The 21,336-nt window shown below is 38.6% G+C and overlaps 1 protein-coding gene across 2 annotated transcripts in view; it reads left to right on the top strand.

Moving 5' to 3' along the window:
- Nucleotides 1-21,336, top strand: part of BLTP3A (bridge-like lipid transfer protein family member 3A) — a 67,267-nt gene that overhangs the window by 8,847 nt on the left and 37,084 nt on the right. The window lies entirely within an intron of this gene.

The following is a 21,336-nucleotide window of genomic DNA, read 5'->3' as shown; positions in this document are numbered from 1 at the left end:
GGCAGCGACTGTGGTCCTTTGGCTGCTTTGAAAACCAGAGAGTTTGAGGGTGCTTTGAGTGGTGCAGGAGGTGTGTGGAGTGGGAGTGCATGGCTGGAATTTAAGGAGCCTTAGATGTGGGTAATGGGAATAGTAGTCGGGGGAGCAGAAGGACAAGGAAACCCAATTCACCCAGGATTGTTAAGGGAACTTTTATTTTTGTGTCATGAGGCAAGTATTTGCTGCTGATGCTGATTATAGATACTAAAGAATATTTTCCAGTATTTAAAGCAGTATAATCAATCAGTATTATAGTAAAGGGGAAAACTTAAGTGTAAAGTAATACACATTAGAACTTAGGTAAAGAGTATGTTGTTTTTACCTTCTTGCCATAAAAATAAGGACTAGATGTACTATAAAATACTTGTTGGATTGACATTTTTTTATTTGCCCACAGCAGTGATAATTTTACATGTATACTTAGTCCTTATAGTGCGTTGGTCGTATGTAGCTTGGATGTCAGCTTATCATTTAAAAAAAAAATTAGAACATCGATGGTGAGAAATCAGTGTGTTTAAGTCTCTGACTTATGAAAGTGGTATGTTCTCCAATTTTATTTCTAAGTTTGGGGTTTGGAGTATGTATTTCAGTAGAAATAGTGTGTCAAGTAGTTTTCTAAGTTAGCCCACCAGGGTCTTGGTTGTTAGGGAACCATTTGAAGGAGGAGTGGAGATAGAGAAGAAGGTTAAGTTTTTTCTCTCCCATTTCTTGGAGTAAGATCTTTTAGATCATTGAGATCATTGTATCTCAGCAGAACTTTGTGTGGTTGTGATTAAGGGATGTGGCCAGCGTTTAGTTAGCAGGCTAGAGATGCTGATATCATCCAGTTTGCACAATAATCTCACATAAAGAAGCATTGTTCTTTGTCCTTTTTGAATTTTGAATATTTGTTAGATGCATGGGTTAATTACCCATTTAAATTATGTAAACCTAGAACCTAATTCTGTTGTAATAGACACAAAATATTGTAAACTTTAAACTATAGGGAGTGTTCTAGACTGCAACTGCCATGGGGGGAGGATTGTTTTGAACTTTATCAAATGTTTGTCAATATTTTAGAAAATGTTGTCACTCTTGGCAGTGCCACTCGCGGAGTTGAGTCTGTTAGTGTTGAGAATCACTGACTTAGACTAAATTCTAAATCAGCTGAAGTTTGCTCTTAATACACTCTTTCTTCCCTTGATGTCTTTCCCATCTCCTAAGGTCCTCCTCATGCACCCTGTTGCCCCAATTCTACCTGTAGCCCTGCTCCTCTTGCTTTTGCTCCCAATTCCCATTTCTTTAGGATATATAATTTCAGCTAAGTCAGGAAGGGAATGTAGAGAATGTATTTTTGAAGGAATCCTACTCTAACTAAACCAGTTCTAATTCAGAATATGTCCCACAGGGTCAGCTCCCCTAAGTTACTCTTAATTTCATAGCATTTGGTACCGCAAATACTCTGGAAATTCCCAGTTTGTTTTTGATTTTCCAAAAATTGCTTCTTTGGCAGTTGGGGTGGGGCAGGAGATTGGACAGCCATTTGTGGCATGTATGAATCTTCTGAAAGTTGGAGAATTCCGATATATAGAAAATCCAGATAAGGATTGGCTAAATTCGTTCAAGCTGAGTGTCTTCAGCCCTCTGCTCTAGTGCTTTCTCAGGCAGAGCTGAAAACATCCACTTCCCATTCCTAAGAAAAATCTTTCATTTTCTTTTTTGTTTCCTTCTTTCTTTTCTTGAAATCTGTGGGGTTTTTGTTGTTGTTGTTTTGGTTTTTGTTTTTTTAACTTAGTGAAAGTAGGAACTGCAGTTCAGGAATACATTTCACTTAAGAAAATGTCTTAACAGAGGCTGATGTGAAATTAGAGGTCTGGCAGTGTCTTCTAAGATATCCTTTTCCTGAACCTCAGCAGAGTCCTCACCGTCTCCCTTCCTTTCAGATGAAGTTGGCTGTGGCTCCTTAGTCCTCTGAACCCACAGGAGAGGGTCCTCAGTCTCTCTGAGGAAGATGTGCTACAAGATAGTTGGATGGTCAGCTGCAGGTGGTATGTCAGCCATTCTCAGATAGGAGTCTAGCCTTCCCCTCAGATAGCCCCATACCCTGGGCTGCCTTTGTGTACTCTGTTTTTAAGATCATTTATTCATTGATTCTATCAGGAAACTTATTACTGACCACCTGAATTGTATGCTGAGTACTAGCAACTCGAAAACAAATGAGACAAGATTCCCTTTCAGGGACTCAGCTGCCTACAGCAATAAACAGACCTGTAAACAGTAAGCCCAGTAAGGCATTAAGAAGTATCTGTGGAGTCTGGGGGCCACAGATAGTCACGGGCAGAGGGATCTGCATGAGTAATGGTACTGAGTTGAGAAACAGAAGGAGACCTTTAAGAGACTGCATATGGTTCTGTCTCACTGGAATGTAGGGTTTGAGGGTGGGACGTGGCAAGAGACAATATTGGAAAGATAGAGGCTGGATCATAGATGCCTGTGTACTATGTCCAGGCATCTAGATAGGGCTCAGCTTGTTTTCTGTTGCCATTGATCTGGGTCTAAGGCAATTGAAACTCCAAACCTCTGTAACTCTTTTGATTTTGTTAAAAGTGAGAGAGATGGGGGGAAGAAGTCAGAGAGATGGTATAGTGTAGTTAAGGGTGCAAGTTCTTGAGCCATACTGCTTGATTTTGAATCTTAGCTTGTTATGATCTTGGGCAAGTTATTTGACCTTTCTATGCTTCAGTTCTCTACTATAGAATAGAGATAATAGTTTTCATTTATATCATGGGGATATTGAGAGAAATAAATTAATTAAAATGCATAACAAAGTGCAATTTAGGACATTGTCTGGAATATTAGGATAGTGTCTGGAATAAGTAAGCAATCATTAAATGTTAGCTATTATTTTAAAAATAATTTTTGTTCTCAGAGAAATATCATCCTCCTTTTTCATTTTTCCTGATTTTTTTTTTTTAAATTTTAAATCTTCTAGAAAGGGCTTTTATTTATTTTTTTTATTTTTTAATTAATTTTTTTTAAGATTTTATTTATTTTATTTGACAGAGATCACAAGTAGACAGAGAGGCAGGCAGAGAGAGAGGGAGGAGGAAGCAGGCTCCCTGCTGAGCAGAGAGCCCAATGTGGGGCTCGATCCCAGGACCCTAGGATCATGACCTGAGCCGAAGGCAGAGGCTTTAACCCACTGAGCCACCCAGGCACCCCTAGAAAGGGCTTTTAGAATATACTAATCTCTCTCTTCTTCTTAAAAACCTGGCACTTTTTATTGTCTCTAATGGGAAGGGTGTGCCTTTTTTCTCGGCGTCACAGATAAATTTATTTCCGTGTTTATATACGACACTCTTAAATCTGGTTTAACATGTCCGGTTCATTAGAGTATTATAGTTGGTTTACAGTGTGTGGAAGAATGTGGCTGGATTGTTGGATATACCCTTTAGTTCATTCCATCTATGTCACAGTTACCATATATTTGCTTTGGATTATTGTCAGTAAACATTAACTGAGCATTCTTACGCTAGACTTTGCGCCAGACACTAAGTGAAACAGTTCTAACTCTTGAGGAGTACATAGCCCTCCTTAGAGTTAGAGACCTTCGTTTTTATTTTAAGCTCTTCTTTGTTTCCTCCACAGCTACTTATACAGTTTGAACCTGTCTACTTCAGTCAGTCATTGTGCTACTGTCTTAGGTGTTTGTTCATTAAATGATCTCCGTCTGGAAACTACTCAAAGTAGTAAACATTAATGAGCATTCTTACTCAATTGCTAAAGCTTTTCTTTCACCAGCAGACGTGAAACATGACTCATTTTGAACAGTCTCGGCACCCCCCCACCCTTTTTACATAGGCCCCATGCCCAGTGTGGAGCTCAATGCGGGGCTTGAAGTCAGGACCCTGAGATCAAGACCTGAGCCAAAATCGAGAGTCGAATGCTTAACCAACTCTGACACCCAGGTGCCCAGAGCCGTCTCTGCCTCTTAAAATAAGCAAACGTTAGGGCCAGTTCTGCTAAAAAATTAAGGACAGCCTCGCGTATGAAATCTTTCTTCCTCAGTTTCCTTCTTGAGCAATTTTCAAAGCTCAGATAATTTATATGCCATACTTCTTTAAATAATTGTTCGAGGCTATGCCATGAAGAAATATCTGTTCACATTCAGTAGCTGAATGACCAGCAGTGCCTATTCTGAGCATTAGCAGCTACAGTTTCACTTTGATGAATCCAAGAGCCCAGGTGTAAGTCTTAAAATTAGAACTGTAATACTCAGTTTTCATTAATTCTACTGTTGATGTGTTTTGGGAATTGTCAAGACCTGGAAATACAAAGGAAATTAAAGGGAATATATTAGGATGACAAGGAATGTTTCTAACAAACTGAGATTTGCCAAGACTTTGGACATGACGTGTAGTATCTTTAGGGCTGATTCAGGGGAGAGAATCTGGGACCCAGTCAGTGTGGGAACTGAATAGCTAAAGAATTGAGAGGGAAGGGGGCAGCTGTTTCTGAGTTACAGTTGGTAAGGAGCCCCCACTATCTTCGTCCTAATTCTAGGATGTCCAGGGAAAAGGTTTGTGGAAAGGACTTTGGAAAAGAAGTTACAGCCATAATTTCAAGTGGTACTCAAATGTGTTAACAGTCAATTAGATGAGGAGCCCATATGTAACATGCCTTACATGCCTAGACCCTTGCTAGTGGATCAGATTGCAAGTATTCAGTTCTAGAAGAAGACTGGCTTGGGGCACCTGGCTGGCTCAGTTGGTGTGGCATGTGACTCTTGATCTTGGGGTTGTTAAATTAAAGCCCCATGTTGGGTTCAGAGATTACTTTGATGAAGTAAATCTTAGAAGAAGAAGAAGAAGAAAAAAGGACTGGCTGAAATCAGACAAGGTATTAGGGCTTCAGCTAAACAGTCTGGGTTTTAATAAGGCTCTGGGCTTAGGAAGGGAATTAGAATGTTCATCAGGGCTACTGTTTAACATTAAGAAAGCTCTCCACAGTCTCCAGAATATCAACTGGCCTCCTACTGGGATGGGAAGGTAAGGTAAAAGTGAGTGCTTCAAGTCATTGACTACACTGCTACTATGGGTGTGGGGAAATGTGTATGATTGGTTACAATTACAGAGAGTGTGAATTAGTATCATGTTTGTAGAGGAAAATTTGGCAAATCTGTCAAAATGTAAAAATGTACAATTCCACTTTTATGAGGTCATCCTATAGAAGGTATCAAGTAAGAAAAACCTATAAGCCTTTTAATGAAATTAGTATAAAAGAGCAATCTGTAGAGACTCTATTAAATAAATTCTAATTTTCCATACAGAGATGTTGCTTGTAGATAACTCCCCAATTATTAAAAAGTACTTAAAAATTTGACAGTGTAAAATGCCCAAGATACATTGTTCATTGAAAATAAAAGCAAGTTTTAGAAAAATATATATAAAATAATTCTATTTTATTCTATGAAGTGTTAACTCATTTTTTCCTTTATACCTATTTTTCTCTTTATACTTTTTTATATTGTTTCAATTTTTTCAACTTTTTAAAAGATTATTTATTTGAGACAGAGAGAATGAGCAAGTGAGAGAACAAGAGCAAGGAGAGGGAGAAGCTGACGCCCTGCTGAGGAGGGAGCCTGATCCCAGGCTTAATCCCAGAACCCTGGGATCATGACCTGAGCCAAAGGCAGATGCTTAACCAACTGAGCCACCTAGGTGCCCCTGTTGCAATTTTTTATGATGAGCACTTCACTCGCAGACCAAGAGGATGATTTATCTATTACCATCTATCATACTGAGCCAGCTATCATACTGAGGGAGTACATTTGTGTACATCTGGTCATATGTGTTTTTGGTAACTCACATCATGGTTCCCTCTTGGAGACGATACAATACCAATGAGATCTAGTAGAAAAGGATTCTACTTCTAATAATATAGGAGTATCTTATATTGACCTAGCCCTTTCCAGGATAAAAGTTATGAACTCTGGACAGTATATAAAAAAATAACTACTTGAAGACATTGGAGAGTCTGGCAGAAATCGATAGGAAATTTGAAAGATGGGAACTGTACCAGACTTGATTCTCACTTACACAATTCTTTTGCCTGAGGATACTCCCAAGTTTGCATGGTGGGTGGTGGCTAGAACTCAAGCAAATGTCTACAGTTTTACTAGTTTGGTGAGTTGGAGGATGGAATTCAGGACTGTAAGAGGGACTGGAGAATGAGGAGAGAAATATCAGAAAGGAGGGAACAACAGAAGAGGGAGCCCTAAAATCTGCTTTTAAATTCTGTCCAAATCCTTGACATGCATGGGGAAAGACTTAATGGAGCCTAGAAAAGGCAGTAGTTGGAAAGCTGAATAAATTGAACAGAGGTTTAGTTGCTGCCCCTTGTCCGGGAGGCAGTTTGGAGTATGAATTTAGCCAAGTTAATTTCCCAGTAGAATAAAATTCACTCTTCAGAGGAAGATTGACAGAATTTAGAATTTCAATAATGTCTACTATATAATAATAAACGACTAGATGTGCAGTGAAGAAAAATGTGACTTATTGTTGAGAATAGCAGTCAATAGAAATTGACCCCAAGATGACTCAGATGTTGGAATTATCAAACAAGGACATTAAACTTGGTAATAAAAGATAAACAGATAGAGGATCTCAGCAGAGACCTGGGAGCTATAAAAAGAACCAAATGTAAAATCTAGAACTGATTTGAAATGAAAAATTTATTAGATTATAGCAGATTGGAGATGGCTAAAGAAAGGGTTGGTGAACTTCAAAATAGAGTGGCTGGAATTATCCACTCTGAAGAAAAGAGAAAAAAGATTAAAAGACAAAAACAGAGTGTCAGTAACTGTGTGACAATACTAATATATGTGTAATTGGAGTCCTAGAAGTAAAGGAGACAGAAGACATCTGGCAGATTGTATTTTCCAAAAATGGCTGCAGCAGTATCTACCATTCTACATGTTCTTTTGGCCAATAGAATCAAGTTGGAAGTAACATCCCAGCTACACAGAGCTCCAATTAACAGTCCTTGCTGAACCTGGCCTTTGAGACATTTCAGCCCAGCAATCAACCATGTGAGTGAAGAAGCCACTAGGTGATACCAACTCCCAGCTGTTCATGGTGTCCCAGATGAGGCCCCAGAATTCATGAAACAGGATAAAGCTATCCCATTTGTCCCCTGAATGAATTTCTAATGCACAAAATCTGTGAACTTAATAAAATGCTTACTGTTTTATGGCACTAGGTTTGGAGTGATTTGTTATGCTATAGTAGAAAACTAAAACAAGATAAAAATATCTGAAGAGGGGTGCCTGGGTGGCTCAGTGGGTTGGGCCCCTGCCTTCAGCTTGGGTCATGATCTCAGGGTCCTGGGATCGAGCCCCACATCGGTCTCTCTGCTCAGTGGGGAGCCTGCTTCTTCCTCTCTCTGCCTAACTCTCTGTCTGCTTGTTATCTCCCTATTGAATAAATAAATAAAATCTTCAAAAATTTTTTTGAATAAATGATGTCTGACAACTAAATAATAAAGACAACCCAATTTAAAAATGGACAAAAGATCTGAATAGACCTTTCTTTTCTCTCTCTCTCCCTCCCTTCCTTCTTCTTTCTCTCAAAAAATTTTATTTATTTATTTGACAGAGAGAGTGAGAAAGCACTCTTCTCAGGGGGAGTGGCAGAAGGAGAAGTGGCCCCCCACAGAGCATGGAGCCCAATGCAGGGCTCAATCCCAGGACCCTGGAATCATGACCTGAGCCAAAGGCAGACACTTAATGGACCGAGGCATCCAAGTGGCCCCAGACATTTCTTTAAAGAAGATGCATAAATGGCCACAAACATATGAAAAGATACTCAATGTTATCAAGCCATCAGAGAAAGGCAGATCAGAATTACAATGGCTATAAGGATGACTGTAATAAAAAAAGACAGATAATAACAGATATTGGTAAGGATGTGGAACAATTGGAACTCTAATGAAACACAGCTGGTAGGGCTGTAACATGGTGTAGCCACTAAGGAAAACAGCCAGGCAGTTCCTGAAAAAGTAAATTAGAGTTACCATTTTACCAGCAGTTCCATTCCTACCCAACAGAAATAAAAGCTTATGTCCACACAAAAACTCATTCTTGCATGTTCATAGCAACAATATTCATAATACCCCCAAATAAGAAACAACCCAAATGTTCATCAGCTGATGAGTGGATAAACAAAATGTGGAGTATCCATATAATGGAATATTTTTGACCATAAAAAGGAAAAGAAGTGCTGATTCCTGTCATAACATGGATGAACCTTGAGAATATGCTAAGTGAAAGAAGCTAGTCACAAGAGACCACGTATTATATAATTCTGTTTATATTAAATGTCCAGGATAGGCAAATCTATAGAGACAGAAAATAGAATAATGGTTATCAGGTTAGGGGAAATAAGGAAAATGGGGATGATAGCTGAAGGGTACAGGGTTTTTTGGAAGAGTTTTTGGAAGAGGGCTATGAAAACGTTCTAAAGTTGATTAAGCTTATGGTTGCACAACTCCGTGAATATACTAAAAACTGTTGAATTGTATATTTTATTTATTTTATTCTATTTTTTTAAAAGATTTTATTTATTTATTTGACAGGTAGAGATCACAAGTAGGCAGAGAGAGAGGAAGAAGCAGGCTCCCTGCGGAGCAGAGAGCCCGATGCGGGGCTCGATTCCAGGACCCTGGGATCTTTTTTTAATTTTTTTTATTTTAAAGATTTTTTTTTTTAATTTATTTACTTGAGAGAGAGACAGTGAGAGAGAGCATTAATGAGGAGAAGGTCAGAGAGAGAAGCAGACTCCCCATGGAGCTAGGAGCCCGATGCGGGACTTGATCCCGGGACTCCAGGATCATGACCTGAGCCGAAGGCAGTCGTTCAACCAACTGAGCCACCCAGGTGTCCCCCCTGGGATCTTGACCTGAGCTGAAAGCAGAGGCTTTAACCCACTGAGCCACCCAGGTGCCCCTGAATTATATATTTTAAATGAATATGTGTATGGTATGTGAATTAATTTCAGTAGGGATGTTATTAAAAAGAAATAATAGCTGAAAGTTCCAAGTATGGTGAAAAACAGATTTATAGGGGCACCTGGGTAGCTCAGTCGTTAAGCGTCTACCTTCGGCTCAGGTCATGATCCCAGCATCCTGGGATTGAGCCCCACATCCAGCTCCCTGTTTGGTGGGAAGCCTGCTTCTGACCTCTCCCACTCCCCCTGCTTGTGTTCCTTCTCTCCCTGTGTCTCTCTCTGTCAAATAAATAAAGTATTTTAAAAAAACAACAACAGATTTATAGAATCTTAAGAAGCTCAGTCAACCTTAAGCAGGATAAATACAAAGACTGTTCCAGGTACATCACAGTTATACTGCTGAAAAACAAAAGAGAAAGAGAAAACTTGAGAGAAGCCAGAGGAAAATGACTTATCACACAAAGGAGAACAGTGATCTAAATTAAGGGCGCGCTTCTCATCAATAACAACAGAGGCAAGAAGACAATGGGATGATATCTTTAAAATTCTGAAAGAAGCTCTCAACCTAGAATTCCATATCCAGCTTAAATATTTTTTTAAAATGGAAGGTAAAGGCATTTTTAGACAAATGAAAACTGAGAGAATCCTAGTTGTACGATAAGAGATAATGGCATGTCTGGGTGGCTCAGTGGGTTAAAGCCTCTGCCTTTGGCTCAGGTCATGATCCCAGGGTCCTGGGATGGAGCCCTGCATCAGGCTTTCTGCTCAGCAGGGAGTCTGCTTCCCTCTCTCTCTGCCTGCCTCTGCCTACTTGTGAACACTCTCTGTTAAATAAATAAAAATTAAAAAAAAAAAAGATAATGAAGAAAGTTCTTCAGATTGAAGAGGAATGATGGCAGATGGAAATTGGGATCTATAGGAAAGAGAGAGGAACACTGGAAATCTAGGTGTAAGAGACACCTAGATTTTTTTTATTCTCAGTTTCTTTAAAAGACAAGATTTATGTCTTTAATAGTATTTATTAATACTATTTTGTAGGTCTGTGACATATGTACAGTAGCTCTCCCCTTATCCATAGTTTTGCTTTCCATGATTTTGGTAACCTGTGGTCACCTGCAGTCCAGAAGCAGATTATCCTCCTGACATGTCATTAGAAAGAAGGTCAGTAGTAGCCTGATGCTGTGTCATAGTACCTACGTCAGTCACCTCACTTCAACTCATCCCGCAGGCATTTTATCATTCTACATCATCCCTAGAAGGGTGAGTACAGTAAAATAAGATATTTTGAGAGAGACCACATTCATACAATTTTTATTACAGTATATACTTATAATTGTTCTATTTTATTATTATTGCTAATCTCGTACTGTGCCTAAATCATAAATTAAACTGTCATGTATGTATTATGTATGTATATATGTTATGTAAATACATAAACGTATACATGTTTATGTATTAATAGAAAAAGACCCCAGTATATATAGAATTCCGTTCTATCTGCAATTTCAGGCATCCCCTGGGGGTTTTGGGATGTAGCCCTTGTGGATAAAGGGGGACTACTATAGATGTAATATATATATGACAATTTAGTCCAAAAGGTGAAGGGCAATAAATGAACTATTTTGCAAAGGTTGCTATATTCTTATGTGAAGTAGTACCATGTTAGTTGTAACTAGATTGTGATAAGTTTACATATTGTTTCCATAGAGCAATCTGTCTCTCTGTCTTTCTGACACACATGTAAAGAGATACAGCCAAAAAGCCCATAAAATAGTTACAATGAGATACTAAAAACAATTAGTTAACCTAAAAAGAAGGCAGTAAAGGAGGAACTGAGGGGGGAAAAATGGATGGCGCAAATAGAATGGTAAACCAAAATCTAACCAGTATCAATAATTACATTAAATGTAAATGGATTGACCATTCCAGCATAGGTTGTCAGACTGGATGAAAAAGGGCTAAACACAGATTGAAAGTGAGAAAATGATGAAAGGTACACCACGTGAACAGTAAGAGAAGAATGCTGGAGTAGCTATATTATCATCAGGCAAAATAGACTTCAAGACAAAGTTTACTGCTGGAAATAAACATTTCATAGGAAAGGGAGCATTTAATCAGAAAGACACAATCATTAATGTATATGAACCTAAAAAAAGAACTTCAGTACACATAAAACAAGGGGTCCTGGGTGGCTCAGTTGGTTAAGCATCTGACTTGATTTTGGCTCAGGTCATGGTCTTGGGGTCAGGAGATCAAGCCCCACATTAGGCTCTGCACTCAGTGGGGAGTCTGCTTGAGATTCTCTCTCTCCCTCACCCTCTGCTCTTTCCCCATCCCCATCTCCACCTGTGTGTGCATGTGTGCACTGTCTCTCTCTCAAATGAATAAAATCTTTAAAAAGAACAGTTAAAAAAATACACATGAAACCAAACAAAAGCAGAAAGTTCAACAATTAAACCAAGGAATTAAAAGCAGAAAAGGACAAATCCACAGTTATAATTTGGTGTTTTTAATACTCCTCCCTCAGTAGTTGATAGAACAACTTGAGAAATATAAGTAACGATACAGAAGATCTGGGGTGCCTGGGTGGCTCAGTCGCTTAAGCATCTGCCTTCGGCTCAGATTGTGACCCCAGGGTCCTGGGATCTAGCCCGTGTGGGGCTCTCTGCTCAGCAAGGAGCCTGCTTCTCCCTCTCCTTTTGCCCCTCTCCCCTGCATATGCAATCTGTCTCACTCTCTCAAATAAATAAAGTCTTCAAAACAAAACAAAACAAAAATACTTATTTAAAAAAATCTGAATAATATTATGCATTGCTTTGCCAAATTGACACAGAATACTATAAGTAACAACTGAAGAATGTGTGTTCTTTTCAAGTGCACTGGGAATGCTCACCAAAACAGACCACACTCTAAATTATAAAATATGTCTCAATACATTTCATAATATTGAGAAGATACATAGTGTGTTCCCTGCCTATAGCATGGAATTAAACTAAAAATCAATATCAATAATATAACTAGAAAGGCTCTGCAAATTTGGAATATTTAAAATACATTTCTAAATAGGTCACCGTCAAAGAAAGCATTATAAAAAATTAGAAGTTGGCAATGAAAATTCAACATATTAAAACTTGTGGGATGTAGCAGATAAAGTGAGTATTGAGAAATATATAGCTTTAAAAACTTATATTAGGGAAAAGTTTAAAAAATCAGTGATTGAAGTTTCCAACTTAAGATGCTAGAAAAAGATGAGCAAAATAAATTCCAAGTAAGTAGAATAAAGGAAAAAAAGAAATCACTGAAATTGAAAATAGGACAAAAACAGAGAAATATAATACAGAAGTTTTTTTTTTTTAATATCAAAATTAACCTTTAGTGAAACTGATCAAAAAACAATAATAAATACTATGAGGAATGAAAGAGGGTATATAGATAGATCTTACAGATGTTAAAAGGTACTAAGGGATGTTATGAATATCTTTTGTCAAAAAATTCAACTTAGATGAAATGCACATAATTATTTGAAAAACATAGTTTACCAGAACTGGCAGTGAAACAGAAAACAGAATATGTGAGTAGCCTTATTAAAGAAATTGCATTTGTTATCAGAACCTTTTTTTTTTTTAAAGATGTTATTTATTTATTTGACAGATAGAGATCACAAGTAGGCAGAGAGGCAGGCAGAGAGAGAGGAGTGGGGGAAGCAGGCTCCCTGCTGAGCAGAGAGCCCGATGCAGGGCTCCATCTCAGGAACCTGAGATCATGACCCTAGCCGAAGGCAGAGGCTTTAACCCACTGAGCCACCCAGGCGCCCAGAACCTTTTTTTATAAAGAAAACTCCAGATCCAGTTTTATTGATGACTTCTTTTGAACATTTAAGTAAGAAATAATACTCATTTAACACAAATTCTTTAGAGAAATAGAGAAGGGAAACACTTCCCATCTGTTTAACATGGTAACAGAAACCTGACAGATGTTGCAGACAACATGAATGTCTATGTAGAAATTTTATGGCTTTTTAAAAAAAAAGTTACTAGAACTGATAAGTTAGCTTAGCAAGGTTGCAGCATACAAGATTAATAGATAAATATCAACTGTTACAAAGATTGGAAATGAAGAAGTGTAATCTTGTTATACTTCATAATAAGTATAATTCAATTCACAGATATAATTGTTTACATAGAAAATCCTAAGGTGGGGTGGCTGGGTGGCTCAGTGGGTTAAGCCGCTGCCTTCGGTTCAGGTCCTGGGATCGAGTCCCGCATTGGGCTCTCTGCTCAGCAGGGAGCCTGCTTCCCCCTCTCTCTCTCTGCCTGCCTCTCTGCCTGCTTGTGATCTCTCTCTCTCTGTCAAATAAAAAAATAAAATTAAAAAAAAAAAAAAGAAAATCCTAAGGAACCTACAAAACAACCACTAGAATTAATAATATATAGGGATATAGGGATGCCTGGCTGGCTCAGTCAGTGGAGCGTGTGACTCGATCTCAGGATTGTAAGTTTGAGCCCCATGTTGGATGTAGAGATTACTTAAAAATAAAATCTTAAAAAAAAGTCAATATAAAGATATCACTTTTATTTCTATCTTCTAGCAGCAAACAACTAGAAAACATTTCAATTTCCTTTAATAATAAATAGTCCTTTACTATACATATATATGTATATACATATATATATATATATATATATATATATATATATATATATAAAGAAAAGATGCATATGGAGAACTACAGAACATTGCCTAGAGAGGTTAAAAAAGATCCAAATAAATATGCCTACAATGATTGTATACTGTGTTCAAGGATAGGCTGACTCATTTTTGTTAATATGTTAGCTCCCCAAATTCAGCTATGCAATCCCAATTAGAATTTCAGCAGGTGCTTTTTTTTTCTTCCTCCTACAGAAAGTGGCAGGCTGATTAAAAAATTTATATAGAAATGAAAAGGACCTAGAATGGCCAAAATAATCTTGGAGAAAAAAGCCGAATGAAGTTTATACTACACTTTCAAAACCTAAAATGAAGTTGCCATAATAAGGCCAGTGTGGTATTGGCATAAGAATGAAGTAGATCAGCAGAACAAAATACAAAGTTCAGAAATAAGCCATTGTATATAAACTGTACCTTAAATGAAACAGTTAAAAACTTTGAAAACAAAAATCCAGAAGGACAGCATTTTCTTCTAAGAAAGGCATATATCTGTTCATGTATTAAGTTTTGAGAGTAAAAGCTGTTAGGGCAAACTTCTAAGACTGAATGGCGTATTCCGGCGTGTTATCTAGGATGGAATAATGTTAGCTACTTTAGTGGTCGAGATGGTTTGTTTAGGTGATTTAGGGACCCCATGTTTAATCAGTGGCTTGATATGTTATATTTTTGCTAAAAGATATACCTGTGGTGTGGCTGGGCGGTGAAAATACTTTGATATGAATTTGGGTAGGAGGCTTAGAAACCAAGGCCTGAGGTGTGATCACCTTAGTGGGAAAAGAAATGAAGGAAGTGAAGTGAAGTGTATTTGCAGACATTTTTGCTCCTGTGGGGTTCAATTTCTGTGGGACCTGAAGCAGACTGTTTATTGCAACTTATTTACTGTATTACTAACAATAAAAGTACTGAATTTCAGAGTAGAAAATTGAGTGAATGCGGGGTTGTCTCATTTCTGCCATTGACTTATTGCAGGATTTTACCACTGGCTAGCTGGACAAGTCATTTAACTTCCCGGCCATTTGCAGATTGTAGATTTGGACTAAATGATTGTTTAAGATTCCTTCTACTCTGAAATTCTGTGAATCTGAAAGTCTAAGAATTCTCACTTCCTAATGTGGTACATTTTCACAAAGATGTCGGAGAGTCTTTCTCTGTTGTCTCTTTGGCAGATTGCAATCCCCTGGCAGAAATGAAACCTGATCAAAATCTGTTTCTCCAACTTGGTTTCATTTTAGCTTCTATGCTCTATAACAGTAACAGATGGCCAGAAAAATGTTTCCCCACATACTTGAAGTGGAATAAATAGAAGGCTTCCATTAGCCTTTTCAGCAACCCTGGAATCAGTGATACTATTCCTGAATTAGGAACACAGATGCTGAGTAAAGTGGTTTCAGATCAGATCTCAGATCTGGTTTCCTTGGTTCAGCGAACCTCCACAATCCTCTACAACAGGCCCCGTGGATTACCTTTTTACCTATTCTTTGTTATTACTATAAAATGCAGTCGAAATCAGTTGAGGAATTCTTACTGCGTTTTTTGAGAAGCTAATGATATGCTATCCATCTTTTGTTGAATACTAAAAGTAAATACTAAAAGATAAATGAAAAAGTTGGAGGTGCCTGGGTGGCTCAGAGGGTTAAGCCTCTGTTTTCAGCGCAGGTCATGATCTCAGGGTCCTGGGATCGAGCCCCGCATCGGGCTCTCTGCTCAGTGAGAGTCTGCTTCCTCCTCTCTCTCTCTCTCTGCCTGCCTCTCTGCCTACTTGTGATCTCTGTCTATCAAATAAATAAATAAAATCTTAAAAAAAAAAAGATAAATGAAAAAGCAAATATTTATCATTATTACTGTTAGGGGAGAATAGTCATGGTGGTCCACAGATCTGCATGTAATCTCTAGAGAGATTCTTTATTCCGATAGCCAAAATTATACAATAAAAGGAAGTTTATCCTGTTGGTTATCCTGTGCCCTACCTGGAAATATGAATGATCACGTTTCATCTGGAAAAAAAAAAAAAAGTGATCACTTTTCATCTGGATCTTTGGGGCAGGAAGACAGGTTCTCCTGGGTTTTGTAGTATGCCAAGAGGCTGGTGAGCAGGCCTCACTGAGATTAGTCTGTTGTCCTGGCTGGCTGGTGTTCACACACTTGCACTTATTTCCAAGATCAGTCCACCCAGTTACTGTCAGGATAAATTGGTCACAGGGTTCTCTCCTCCACAGAACTGCCCTGAAGAAGTCAGTGCTGTCATTTGCCAGATGACATGGTTACAAAGTTCATAGAACTCTGCTGGTTACCACCTATAGACCTGTTTTTGTTGTTTTTTAATTTGTTGGTTTTAATTTGTTTACAAGCTTGATTTTTTACTAGCTTCCTTGATAATTTTGTTCCCTGTCCTCAGTTCTCTTGTAACCCAGTAGTATTAGAGAGACAAGAGGTGAAAATCTATTCTTGGAGCCAGAGTGGGATATAATGGAAAGGCTTTGTAGAGAACATTAATTCAGTTTCAACCATGTCCAGATTTCAATTTGTAGACACCTGGGTAGAAAGGATAGAAGTAGGCATACTAGGAATGGAAGATGATACACTGAGATAGAGATCTGAGGGATTGTCTCTTCAAGACATCTTGAGTCCTAGGATAATAATATAAGCCTCCTAAACCTTTTTTAAAGATAATAATTTAATCCTTGTCTAAAGACAGCAGTGGAATCCAGAAATAATGATTACTGTTTATTTATTGAGCACTTAAATGCCAGATATTTAATGTCTATTAGTTAGCTCTATAATCCCAGCAGTCCTGTAAAGTTGACTGAACAGTTAGTCACAGCATTAGCAAGTGAGAGAGCCAGGTTTTGAGCCCAAGTCTAACTCTAAAGCCCATGCTCTTAAACACCACGCTATAATAAGGATAGAAGTTGAAAACATTTCTTGAAGAATTAATTGACTATGCATCTCTTTTCCATCTTGAGCCTCCCATTTTCCCTTCCCTGAATTACTTTAGCTGGTTAACTGAAAACTCAAACCATTTCCAAACTTTAGAGAAATGCAGATTCCTTACTCCTGTCCCCAATGTGATGCAGCATATCTGGAGGGCAGCCCAATAATCTGCATGTTAATATAAACATATGCCAAAGTGATTCTACCCATGTGATCACAGGACCATCGTTTGAGACACAGTACCCTAAATAGTGGCAAGGTTAGGTTGAACTATAACACAATCTCATACTTTTTTTTTTTTTCAAGGCTTGAAAAGTAACGTATTTTATATGGAGCTGCAAATAGTTTTGTATAGAACACAATGTAGAAGTTAGATATATGGTGCTTATTTAGTATAATCACGTGGAGAATGTCAGTGCTAACATGCAGTATAACTTACTTTTGACTGTTTATGTTTCATTCAAAGTATGTTCCTCTTTTTTTTCAGAGAGGAACATCCTTGAAAAGTCCCTATTACTTTCCTTTCTTAAAAATGGTTTTTATCAGAATGACTGGGTGGCTCAGTCAGTTAAGCAGCTGTCTTTGGCTCAGGTCATGATCACAGGGCCCTGGGATTGAGCCCCGCCTTGGGCTCCTTGCTCAGCGGGGAGCCTGCTTCTCCCTCGGCCTGCTCTGCCTGCTGCTCCCCCTGCTTGTGCTCTTTCTCTGACAAATAAATAAAACCTAAAAAAAAAAAAAAAGGAAGAAAGAGGGGCGCCTGGGTGGCTCAGTGAGTTAAACTTCTGCTTTAGCTCCCTGGGATTGAGCCCCATATCGGGCTCTCTGCTCGGCAGGGAGCCTGTTTCCTCCCGCCTCTCTCTCTCTGCCTGCCTCTCTGCCTACTTGTGATCTCTGTCTGTCAAATAAATAAAAATAAAATATTTTTTTTAAAAAGGGGGGGGAGAAAGAAACTTGTCTTTTGGGTCTAGAGAATAAAATTGGCTCATACCCCCAGTAAATGTTGATTAAACATTTTTTTATGAATTGAAGTCAGTAAAAGTATGTGTAAGGGTATAGGATTTTATTTTAACCTACTTAGAAGCTAATAATTAGTCTGCTGTAGTTCATGCGATGCTGACAGAGTACAAGAGACTTCTGGATCAGAGACCAAGGACTTTATTACTCATAGTCCAGAAGTAGCATAAGCATGTTTGCATTAGTTCCCCTTGCCCCCTCAAGTCCCATTAGAGTGGCCCAAATGGATGTTTACACATAAGTTCTAAGAATGGAGCATTGAACTTGGGGAATCCGTTGTTTTTGTAGTAAGTGATAAGCAAGTCTGCTCTGTGTCCTAGGGTGGTGCATATTACTTTATCTTCCAAAGCTGATCTTTTCAAACACAGTCCTGAAAAGTGGCCTGGGTAAGCAGTGGTCAGGGTCATGCATTTTTGGCATATTCAGCAAGACACGTAGGAATGTGAGAGACCCATGGAGGAATAGCTCTCCCAACAGCAAGTACATATAATAGGTAATTGATAGAAATCTTAGAATTATTGTGAAATAGTTGCTGCACAAAAAGGTATAGAGAGTAATATAATGAATAGCGCGACAGTCACCTCCCAACATGACAAGTAAGTATTATTCGTACTGTGGATAATACTTTCCTGTGGATCCTTCCCCTTGTCTCATAGGTAAGCAGTAAAAAATTTTTACTATCATTTAAAAATCGTTAAAGAGTGTTTCAATCTCCTTACTGGTTATGGGTCTGTTCAGGCTTTCTATTTCTTCCTGGTTCAGTTGTGGTAGTTTATATGTTTCTAGGAATGCATCCATTTCTTCCAGATTGTCAAATTTGTTGGCGTAGAGTTGCTCATAGTATGTTCTTATAATAGTTTGTATTTCTTTGGTGTTAGTTATGATCTCTCCTCTTTCATTCATGATTTTATTTATTTGGGTCCTTTCTCTTTTCTTTTTGATAAGTCGGGCCAGGGGTTTATCAATTTTATTAATTCTTTCAAAGAACCAGCTCCTAGTTTCGTTGATTTGTTCTATTGTTTTTTTGGTTTCTATTTCATTGATTTCTGCTCTGATCTTTATGATTTCTCTTCTCCTGCTGGGCTTAGGGTTTCTTTCTTGTTCTTTCTCCAGCTCCTTTAGGTGTAGGGTTAGGTTGTGTATCTGAGACCTTTCTTGTTTCTTGAGAAAGGCTTGTACCACTATATATTTTCCTCTCAGGACTGCCTTTGTTGTGTCCCACAGATTTTGAACCGTTGTATTTTCATTATCATTTGTTTCCATGATTTTTTTCAATTCTTCTTTAATTTCCTGGTTGACCCATTCATTCTTTAGAAGGATGCTGTTTAGTCTCCATGTATTTGGGTTCTTTTCAAACTTCCTTTTGTGGTTGAGTTCTAGCTTTAGAGCATTGTGGTCTGAAAATATGCAGGGAATTATCCCAATCTTTTGATACCATTTGAGTCCTGATTTAGGACCGAGGATGTGATCTATTCTGGAGAATGTTCCATGTGCACTAGAGAAGAATGTGTATTCTGTTGCTTTGGGATGAAATGTTCTGACTATATCTGTGATGTCCATCTGGTCCAGTGTGTCGTTTAAGGCCTTTATTTCCTTGCTGATCTTTTGCTTGGATGATCTGTCCATTTCAGTGAGGGGCGTGTTAAAGTCCCCTACTATTACTGTATTATTGTTGATGTGTTTCTTTGATTTTGTTATTAATTGGTTTATATAGTTGGCTGCTCCCACGTTGGGGGCATAGATATTTAAAATTGTTAGATCTTCTTGTTGGACAGACCCTTTGAGTATGATATAGTGTCCTTCCTCATCTCTTATTATAGTCTTTGGCTTAAAATCTAATTGATCTGATATAAGGATTGCCACTCCTGCTTGCTTCTGATGTCCATTAGCATGGTAAATCACCTCACACCAGTCAGAATGGCTAAAATCAACAAGTCAGGAAATGACAGATGCTGGCGAGGATGCGGAGAAAGGGGAAACCTCCTACACTGTTGGTGGGAATGCAAGCTGGTGCAGCCACTCTGGAAAACAGCATGGAGGTTCCTCAAAATGTTGAAAATAGAACTGCCCTATGACCCAGCAATTGCACTACTGGGTATTTACCCTAAAGATACAAACGTAGTGATCCAAAGGGGCACGTGCACCCGAATGTTTATAGCAGCAATGTCCACAATAGCCAAACTATGGAAAGAACCTAGATGTCCATCAACAGATGAATGGATCAAGAAGATGTGGTATATATACACAATGGAATACTATGCAGCCATCAAAAGAAATGAAATCTTGCCATTTGCGACGACGTGGATGGAACTAGAGCGTATCATGCTTAGCGAAATAAGTCAAGCAGAGAAAGACAACTATCATATGATCTCCCTGATATGAGGAAGTGGTGATGCAACATGGGGGCTTAAGTGGGTAGAAGAAGAATCAATGAAACAAGATGGAATTGGGAGGGAGACAGACCATAAGTGACTCTTAATCTCACAAAACAAACTGAGGGTTGCTGGGGGGAGGGAGGTTGGGAGAAGGGGGTGGGATTATGGACATTGGGGAGGGTATGTGCTTTGGTGAGTGCTGTGAAGTGTGTAAACCTGGTGATTCACAGACCTGTACCCCTGGGGATAAAAATATATGTTTATAAAAAATTAAAAATTAAAAAAAAATCGTTAAAGAGCCTTTTTACATAGTACCATTTTAGGCACCATAGAAAAAAATGGTGAGGATACAACTCTTGCATGTCACAATCTTATGGTCCAAGGACAACCAAAATCACTAAAATATAGCTTAGTCATGGGAAAGGATATATGTGAAAAATACAAGTCGGTAAACAATATGTAACTCTAAAGTCAGTTATTAGCATCTAATATATGTAAGGACTAAGTATAGTTATGGACGGAGGGCAAAATAGAATTCATTATTCGGTTGGAAAATAGTGACTCTGAGAGGCAGCAACAATGAGAATTACAGGCATGAGATTTGTCATAGACAATTTGTCATACAAATACGCTGTGAGTATCTGACCTTACATTGATCTAACCAGAAAGATGGGAGAAGGGAGCTTGGGAGTAGGTAGCCTGCAGGATAGTTAGCTGAGAGGTATGTAGGTGTGTCAGATGACCATTTTGATTAGGAGAGATAGCTGAGACTGTCCTCTGCTGAGACTGAGCCTCTGATGTCACAGGACTTCACATCTAATCACACAGGGGTGGTTACATAGGCGAGAATTAGAAACTATCCAAGATCCTCTGTGATTATGACTGAAATGTGTGTAGCAGCTTCCAGAGATGTAGAAGAAAAAAGGTTTCATGTGAGTTGCAGCAGTGAGGGAAAAAGCCTCAGTGAGAAGTCTTGCAGTGGGCCTTGAATGGCAAATTGTGGGGAGAATGCTTCAGAAAAGGGGGAGGCAAGAGCACATGAGCAGACTGGAGAGACTAAGTGTGAGACAATTGAGAAGACTGACCTGTGGGAATTATGTCCAGGTGACTTGACCTATATGTAGTTTCCCATGGTCTGCATTTTGCTGATTGCTTGCTTATGGTGCAGTTTCGGGGATTTCCTCTGTCCTCTGTATTTCCTACAAATTAGCAGGTGGACCTAGTAAAGCATGATGAGATTCAGGCTCATTTGTAGGACTGTAGGCGTGTGTGGGGGGTCTTCCTTG

This window comes from Mustela lutreola, chromosome 6 (genome assembly GCF_030435805.1).
Source record: "Mustela lutreola isolate mMusLut2 chromosome 6, mMusLut2.pri, whole genome shotgun sequence".
In the NCBI taxonomy this organism is placed as follows: Eukaryota; Metazoa; Chordata; class Mammalia; order Carnivora; family Mustelidae; genus Mustela; species Mustela lutreola.
The sequence above is the reverse complement of the archived record's forward strand: the minus strand, read 5'-3'. Positions and strand labels throughout refer to the sequence as shown.